Genomic DNA, 9,409 nt, shown 5'->3' with positions numbered 1-9,409 from the left:
GCTTCATTCTTCCTTTCCTTCTCCTGCTAGTTTATACCTAGGTCTTCTTTCCTGTGGGATAGAACTTCCTGTCTCATTTTCCAAGAGAGACATTAGGTAGTTTTTATGATGAGCAAATTACTATTTTGTTGCCTCTTCTGACTTCCTTCTAGGTAGTTGGGTCCAGGCAGAAACTTTATGACCCCTTTCGTGTTTTTTCCTTGCACAGGTCTGAGGCAAAAGAACTGGAACAAGGACACTCATAGCTTTTCGGTATGTAATTGAAAATTCTTCAAAACTAATTCTTTCTTTTACTGATATTTATGACCTGAAGGGCCTGTACTCTACTTTGTTATTCTTTTTTTTTTTTTTTTTAAAGATTTTATTTATTCGACAGAGATAGAGACAGCCAGCGAGAGAGGGAACACAAGCAGGGGAGTGGGAGAGGAAGAAGCAGGCTCATAGCGGAGGAGCCTGATGTGGGGCTCGATCCCACAACGCCAGGATCACGCCCTGAGCCGAAGGCAGATGCTTAACCGCTGTGCCACCCAGGCGCCCCTCTACTTTGTTATTCTAATCTGTGAACCAAACTGTAATAGACTAGGTATATTTATCCTTAGGCTAGGATTAATGCAGAGGGAAGCTAATTGTATTAATAAATAACAAACTATGTTTGTTCCTCTGTATTTCCCTTGAAAATGGATTCTTGGTGGTAGTTACTTTTCAGTGGGAGGGTTGTTTAGTAAAGCAATTTATATATAGAATGATCTTTTTTGACCTCCTCGGTGGTCAGGAACATAACGTAACTATCAAAGTATCATAGAAGTATAATTATGTGAAGGATTTATTAATAAGCAAGTATGTGTTTTGATGCCCAAATGCAAATCAAATGCTCTAGAAATGAGGCATTTACTGATCTACATTTACTACTGATTCAAATAAAATATTTATATTTAATTATTACAATATAAAAATAAAACAATCTTAAGATGTTCTTGCCTTTAAAGTTCATCACTCATGATCTAGGCAAGACAGGAGTTCTTTGAATATGTGTGTAATTCTTCTCATTATTCCTTTGATTTTATATTTATAAAATAACTTAAAGAGAATTATTATATGTCTTAGTTCCTGACTGGGATAGCCATCTCTTGTTTGGTTTAACTGTTTTTTAAGATAAAATACAATTCTAAACTTGCTGGGGAATGAAAGGGAAGTTTTTTTTTTGTTTGTTTGTTTTTTTTTTTTTTTGAGAGACAGAGAGAGAGCATGAGCAGACGTGGAGGGACAGAGGAAGAGGGGAAAGAGAATCTTAAGCAGGCTCCATGCGCAGTGCAGAGCCCGTTGCAGAGCTTGATCTCCAGACCCTAAGATGCTGACCTGAGCCAAAATCAAGAATTGGGCGCTTGACTGAGCCACCCAGGCGCCCTAACAGGGGAAGCATTCTTTTCACAGCTGTCTATCAAGGACACATTTTGTGAGTGTGTGACTCTATGGATGTAACTGAAAATCTGATAATTTTTCAGAAAATATTAGTATATTAATTTAAGTGCTATTATTTTTCTATGAGCCAAACCACAATAATAACAATCACTGTTACCTCTGATAGGCACTTTCTACCACTCCCAATTATATCCCAACTGTCTTTTAAACATTGCTACCCATGACCCATTAGTCACCCCCATTCTTTTTGGTGAGCATTGCCCTCTCTTTTCCTTCTGGAGTTGTTGAAACCCATTTTTTGTGGTTGTCCAACTCAATGACCAAAAAAAAAAAATTAGTTTTGGTGCATATGCTTGCTGTTAAGATGTCTTCAAACACATGAAGTCCTATTGTTTCAACATGGGTATGCTTAAGATATGCATTTATTCATGAGACAGATTGTGTGACTAAGTCAATAATACTCTCACATCGCCTTCTATGGTAAAGAACCCTTTATTCACCATAACATTTGATGTTTCATTGAGGAATTTTAAGTGACACTTTTTGTTGATGGTTTGCAAACTGGTTACCCAAAGGTATTGACAAAAATTGGTGGATTTTGCCATCTCTAAAAGTTGTCAAGTATTTTTTCTAGCAAAACACTTTTGATCCTCATATTAGGGGCCTCCTCATTATCAAAGGTATCTAGAAAGAGGCTGGCTTGTTGTCAGAAAAAGGTATGTTATGAGGGAAACCTGCATTGGCAGAAAGACTAGGTAAGATGAACTCTATGGTCTCTTGTACTATAAAACTTCATAAAACTTGATAATTCTTATGGAAGATGATACTGAGCCAATGACCAAATTAGAATCTGAGTTTTGCTAAGCATTATAGAAATTCTTGCACTGAACAAAATCAGAGACAGGGTAGTGGTGAAAACGACAGTCTCTGAACTCAGATGGTCTGGGTTTGATCTCATCTCTGGCACTTACTAAGCTATGTGACCTTGGTCATGTCATTTAACATTTATGTGGCTTACTTTCCCCCTTGGTGAATGGAGATAGTACAAATACCTCAAAAAGTTGGTGTAAGGATTTAATGAGTTAGTATGACCATAGCTCTTAGAACAGTACTTTGTATACAGTTAGGCACTCAATCAATGTTAATTATGAGAGATGAATGAATGACATTGTCATCAGCCGGGGCATCTGAGGCTCTTAGAAATTGTTATACGTTTCTCATCAATCACCCAAATTTATGACCTTTAAGAGTGGAGTGCTTCTGGCAATGATTTCTCTGAGTTTCCAGTAACCGATCTCTTCAAGTATTTTGATGCTGTCTTGGTTCTACCTGAAACCAACATGAAAACAAAGTTCAGACTCTTCATTGCTTTCTACTTACCCCAACGTTGTGGGTGACACTTCTATCATTCCATTTTCTGGGCTTGATTTTCCAGTGTCCTCTCATGGCCTCACACAGGCCTTTCTGCATGCATTCAAACACTTCTGGATCTCAGATTTTACAACAAAGGGGCTTATTATAGTATTTTCCTAGCAAAGTTAGACGTTCACCTAAGAGAAAGTCTTAAACCAGCTACTAGGATAATAAAACACCCTCCAACTTGATACAAAAGCATATTAGTAATTTTCATCTTTACCATTGTCATTAAGCAATGGTAAAGGACCTTTGTTTTTAGAATCACTCTAATACGTTAAAGGCATGATTCTTAGTCCAAATGCATATAATGAGAGTGGAGAGTTCATGATTAGTTCTTACTTACAGATGACTATATTTCTGGTCCTGTGATTATTTTGAGTTCTTCACAGAATTTTCTTCACTTTTTTAAAATTGTGGCAAAACACCCATACTATAAAATTTACCATGTGAACCATTTTCTATTAAATATTAAATACATTCACATCCAGTGGTATTATATGCATTCATGCTACTGTGCAGCCATCACCACCATCCATCCCCAGAACTCTTTTCACCTTGTAGAGCTAAAACTTTACACCCATTAAACAATAACTCTCTATTCTCCCTCCACCCAGCCGCTGGTAACCACCACTATACTTCTTGTCTTTATGATTTTGAAGTACTAGTAAGTACTTCATATAAGTGGAATTGTACAGTATTTTTCTTTTTGTGACTGGCTTATTTTGCTTAGCGTAATGCCCTCAAGGCTCATTCATGCTGTAGCACAGGTCAGAATTTCCTTCCTTTAAAAGGCTGAATAATATTCCATCGTGTGTGTATACCACATGTTGCTTAACCATGTATCTGTTGATAGACACTTGGGTTGCTTCCACATTGTAGCTCTTATGAATAATGTTGCTGTGAACATAGATGTATAAATATCTCATTGAGACCCTGCTTGCAATACTGTGGGTAAATACTCAGAAGTGGAATTGATGGGTCATATGTTCATTCTATTTTAAATTTTAAATTGTTTTCCTCAACAGCTATACCATTTTACATTCCCACCAACACATCACAGGGTTCTTAAGTACAGAATGCTTGTCTAATTATTTTGACATATTCCTTCCGGGCAGAGAATATGGTGAAGTTTTAAGGGAATAGATTTTGAGCACAAGGTTATATTTTTCCAATTCATTTTTTCCTGCTGTGCCTATGAGGGTTATGTTCTAAAAGCAGCCTAATGTTAATTTATGTTACCAGGTGATTCAGAGCGTCAATGGATTTTTTCCAGAACAGAAACATGTGGGGCCAAGTTTCATACCTCTAATGGAAAAACAACTTGGACTCCAAGGATTTCTTGGCTTAGTTTAAAATAAACTCTATGTTAAAGTCCTGTGTGCTGGCAGTGAAGGAATAGATGACCACATATGTTTTCTTCTGAAGGCTCATAATTTTTTTTTTTTTTTGCACAAAATACTCCAATGTGAACAGGAATGGGGACAACTGGGTTACAAAGAGAGAATTGGTTAGCTGAAAAAATACTTATATTGGGGTTTGAAACAGAATCTGCAAGCTTTTCAAATTATCAAGAGAACAGGTTAACGTTTGTGGTATTTTTTCTGGTTAAATAATATTTGTGTTTTCTTAAATTTTGGTTCAAAAATACAGATACAGCTTTCCAAGGGACAGAATCCAATTCCAAAACTGAGAGGTTATTAGCTGAAAATCTCAAAGTCTTTTGAGGTTATTTCCACAAATTAGTGGGGCATTTTCTCAGAAAATCTTCTGCATTTATTGTTTATGGACAGTGAGTGAAGGGAGGAGGAAGCATAAGGTTACTCAGGGAGCAAAAGTACTCTGGTTGTCAGACATTTCATTTTTCCTTAGTTTATTATACTCCATAGAAATATCAATGTCTTTCCTTATACAACCACTTTCCAACTAAAGTGTTCGAAAAAGGCTCTAATGACCTTGGGTGTATGTCAGTTTACACAGGAAAAATTTAAACATAACTTGAAGAAATTTCACAAAGGCTTTTGCAAGCGATTCGTGAGGCACGGGGAGCTCTTACCCGAGGCTAGGTTATGCTGTGGCAGCAAATACACCCTGAAACCTCAGTGGTTTAACACAAGGAATTTTTATTTCTTATTCACGCTGTATGTTCAGTGCTGTTCATATGAGAAGGTGAAGACCGCTCTTCTCCACACGGTCTCTCGGAGGTGCAAGCTGATGGGAGCTCAACCTCCTTCTGGCACCACCATGGCAACAGGTGGCTTCAGGGTTTGCTGTGACAGGGGCAGAGACAATGTGGGGCACTCATACTCTTCTCCAGACTGGAAGTGACGCATATCTCCTCCACCCAGAGCCATGAGCCAGAACTAGTCCCATGGCCTCTCCCAACAACCTAGGGCTGGTGGTCTTCCTGGGGGATGAGGGAGGAGAGAAAAACTAGATTTAATGAGGACCAATGATTTCCTCTTTGATGAGTTTTGCTGGAAAGTCTTGGATTAGGCGTCGCTGCAGAACAATTGTCCTTCCTAAATCAGTCACATTCATAAGTCCTTATGTTTTACTAAATAGGTAAGTAATTTTCATGTTTTAAATCAATTTCACTTTTTTATGTGCTAATTTTAGGTAGGACTAAATAAAACAAGGATTATTGAAAAGGAGTCAGTGAAGGTATACATATAATCAACCATGGAAAAAATGTCTATGGAAAAAATGGCCTTCACATGTCAATGCATCTATAGGCTTCATTTGTATTATTAGTCATATTTTATTATTTCTTTTTCTTTTCTATAAAACCATAACTTGAAATTAAATGGAACTCCAAATGCTGTAAGGATTGATTGCAAAATTAGTGCAAGGGATATTGAACTGGAGATAAGAAACCATACTTTAGATCAGTTTTAATAGATTGTCCTTAATTTATTTTATACATTTTTTCCCATTGTATGGTCACCTTTTCCTGAAACTTAATCTCATGGATTTTTTTTCTTTGACTTTCTTATATCTCATGTTTTTCTCCTTAAATTTTTTCTTTCTTTTTTTTTTAAGATTTTATTTATTTATTTGACAGAGATAGAGACAGCCAGCGAGAGAGGGAACACAGCAGGGGGAGTGGGAGAGGAAGAAGCAGGCTCATAGCGGAGGAGCCTGATGTGGGGCTCGATCCCATGATGCGGAGATCACGCCCTGAGCCGAAGGCATACGCTTAACCGCTGTGCCACCCAGGCGCCCCTTAAATTTCTTTTTCTATTTATTGAAATATTTTATCAAGCACTATTTTCATATCAGGTACATGGAGAATAGACATGTCTGCAAGTGTCTTTGTTTTGCCCTCACGATTGATTGTGTGCTTGGATATGGACAGTGACACATTTATTTTGATTCAGAACTTTGAAGCATTGCTCCAATACCCTCTAACATTCCATGTTGCCTGTAAGAGATCTGATGTTATTCTTATTTATGTTTTTTGTAAATAATACCATTTTATCCTGTCTGTAAACTTCTAGGATTCTTTTTTTTTTTTAAGATTTTTATTTATTATTTGTCAGAGAAAGAGCATAAGCAGGGGGAGCAGCAGGCAGAGGGAGAAGCAGGAGCCCCACTGAGCAGGGAGCCTGATGCGGGACTTGATCCCAGGACCCTCGGATCATAACCTAAGCTAAAGGCAGACACTTAACTGACTGAGTCACCCAGGTGTCCCTAACCTTTTAGGATTCTTTGTATGCCTTTGATATTTTGAAGTTCCACAAATCATATTCAGCTCCTCATCTTCTTCAGTATGTCTAGTTCAGCATTTTGTGGCACAGGAAGATTTCTTTTTTCACCTCTTTCCCCGAGCTCTCTTTCCACTGTTTTGTTTTTTTTTCTCTGTTCTCCCTACTGACTCACCAAGATGGCCACTGCTAATTCCAGGCTTGCCCTGTGCTCTTGGCTCAAATCCCAGAAAAAATGACAAGACACTTTCCCAATATTTCAGGTAGAATTTCCTAGCTGGCCTTAGTTCATTTACTTTCTCTGAATTGTCCATTGTGGCCAACGTGTTAAGTACTTTTGTCCATTTACTTCTTACCACCTCTACTCCCCTCACTGTGGTCCAAGGCATTCTCATATCTTCTCCAGATTAGTGTAGAACCCTCTTAACTGGCCTCTGGGTTTATGTCTTTGCTTCCTTCAGTCTCTTCTCAGTGCTGGAGCCAGAGCTGTTAACACGTGTGTCAGGTCAAACTCTATAAAGCTTGCCTGTTTCACTTCAAGAAAACCCAAAGTCTTCAGCAATAGCTCCAAAGACCACCCATGATCTGCATGAGTTGGCCTCCCATCATCCCTCTGACCTCATCTCCTACCTCTCTCCGCCCATTGCACACTCAACCTCTACCATGCTGGCCCCCTTGCTGTGCCTTACGTGTACTAGACACACTCTCAGTCCCAATTCAGGCCTCTGCCTTGGCTGTTCTCTCACCCTGACCGCTCACCCTTGGATTTCCATTGACTGCTTCCTTACCTCTACTTGGTCTTCACTCAAATGCCACCTGTTTAGTGAGACTGTTCCCATTCTTGCATTTAAAATGACAACCCTCGGGGCGCCTGGGTGGCACAGCGGTTAAGCGTCTGCCTTCGGCTCAGGGCGTGATCCCGGCGTTACGGGATCGAGCCCCACATCAGGCTCCTCCGCTATGAGCCTGCTTCTTCCTCTCCCACTCCCCCCGCTTGTGTTCCCTCTCTCGCTGGCTGTCTCTCTGTCAAATAAATAAATAAAATCTTTAAAAAGGGGCGCCTGGGTGGCTCAGTCATTAAGCATCTACCTTCAGCTCGGGGCATGATCCCAGCGTTCCGGGATCGAGCCCCACATCAGGCTCCTCCGCTGTGAGCCTGCTTCTTCCTCTCCCACTCCCGCTGCTTGTGTGTTCCCTCTCTCGCTGGCTGTCTCTCTGTCAAATAAATAAATAAAATCTTTAAAAAACATGACAACCCTCTATAATACTCATCCCTATTTTATTTTCATTTATCTCCATCTCATATGCCATTGATTTTACTTATTTATTTTGTTAATTGTCTACCCCCATGAAATATAAACCCCATGAGGGTAAGGAGGTTTTATCTCTTCAGGGTTGTATCTTCAGGCTCTAAAACTGTGCTTGCTACATGGTTAGCCAATAAATATTTGATAAATGAGTGAATCGTTGGCAAACCTAAGCCATATGCTTGCTCCTGTTTGGGGGATGCGGGGCCATATGATTGACAGTGCCACAGGAGGGGAAAGAAAAGGAGGCGGTCAGACAAAATTAATCAATGTCCAAAAAAAGATCCTTCTGGTGAGCATTGAGAAATGGGGCCTCTGTTAAAAGGGGATAAGATGAGTAGGTGGAAGAATGGAGCAGACTCTGAAACAGGACAGTAATTTTCTAATTTGTTTGATTTTGAATTTTGAGTGTGTATAATTATCCTTATATGTTACACTAATCTTTAATTGTTAGGTAATTTTGCCTGGAAAAACTTACAGGAAAAAAATTGTTTTTTCTGCTTTTCTACATCATTTGTTTCCAATTTCAGTTAGATTTTTGCTTTCACTGACCACTGTATGAAAGAATAGCTAGATTTGGGCAAAAAATATTTTACTTCTTTTAGGAGAGCAGGTTGCAAGATGGGTTATCAAGCAATCTCTCTATATTAGATTTCTTCTTAACTGTTTGCCTGCATCCAAATGAAATTTTCGAAGTTGATTTCAGGCTGAATAATTGGCAGGCTAAGAGCTGTCACTCAGAAGTTTTTATTTGTATCTAGAACCCCCTCCCCCCTTCATCAGTCTTGCTGGAGTTCTATTTTATTAGTTCTTGTCCAAAGAACTAGCTTCGTGGTTTATTAATCTTCTCCTTATTTTTCTATTTCATTCATTTCTGCCTTTATTTTTCCTATTTCTTCCTTGGTTTGCTATTTTTCCAGTTTCATGTGTTGAGCTTTTAGCTTATTTGCTTTCATTCCCTCTTGTATTCTGATAAATGTATTTAAGGTATACAGTTCCCCCTAAAAAATGCTTTAGTTCCGTGCCCTAAAGATTTTGATGTGTAGTGTTTTCAATGGTGATAAATTCTAAATATTTCCCATTTGATTTCCTTCTTGATTCATTTCGAATCAATGTTTTTTAGTAGTGTGAGATTTTGTTTCCAGATATATAGACATTTTAAAGCTATGTTTTCACTATTAATTTCTACAATTAAAGCACTATAATCAGAGAACAGAAGCTGTGTTAAATTGATTCTGTGCAACTTATCAAGACTTCTGTTGTAATATAGTACTTTGTCAATTTTTGATAACATACCATGTGTGATGGAAATGTGTGTATTTCTCAAGTACAGAATTCTGTGTCTCTGAAATTTACTAATTTGTGTCATCTGCATTTCTGTTTACTTCTTGTCTGCATTGATTTCTGGGCGATGGGTGCTGTAATCTTCAAGTGTAGTTGCCAACTTATTTACTTCTTTTTCCAGTTTTATGAATTATGGTTGCTTGATGTATTTTGAGGCAATATATTTATGTTTATGAAGGTTATATTTTCTGGCTTTGTTTTTTTACTGGCTTGTAACAT

The 9,409-nt window shown here is 38.4% G+C and overlaps 1 protein-coding gene across 7 annotated transcripts in view; it reads left to right on the top strand.

Moving 5' to 3' along the window:
* Window positions 1-9,409, top strand: part of IPCEF1 (interaction protein for cytohesin exchange factors 1) — a 175,333-nt gene that overhangs the window by 50,323 nt on the left and 115,601 nt on the right. For all 7 annotated transcript variants that reach the window (XM_040627984.1, XM_040627978.1, XM_040627985.1 and 4 more), the window contains one exon: window positions 209-252. The gene's annotated coding sequence lies outside the window, so the exon portion shown is untranslated. The remainder of the gene's footprint in view (window positions 1-208; window positions 253-9,409) is intronic.

Source organism: Ursus maritimus, unplaced genomic scaffold, assembly GCF_017311325.1.
Source record: "Ursus maritimus isolate PB19 unplaced genomic scaffold, ASM1731132v1 scaffold_13, whole genome shotgun sequence".
NCBI classification, from domain to species: Eukaryota; Metazoa; Chordata; class Mammalia; order Carnivora; family Ursidae; genus Ursus; species Ursus maritimus.
Note: the sequence above shows the minus strand (reverse complement) of the source record. Positions and strands in the feature narration are given on the sequence as shown.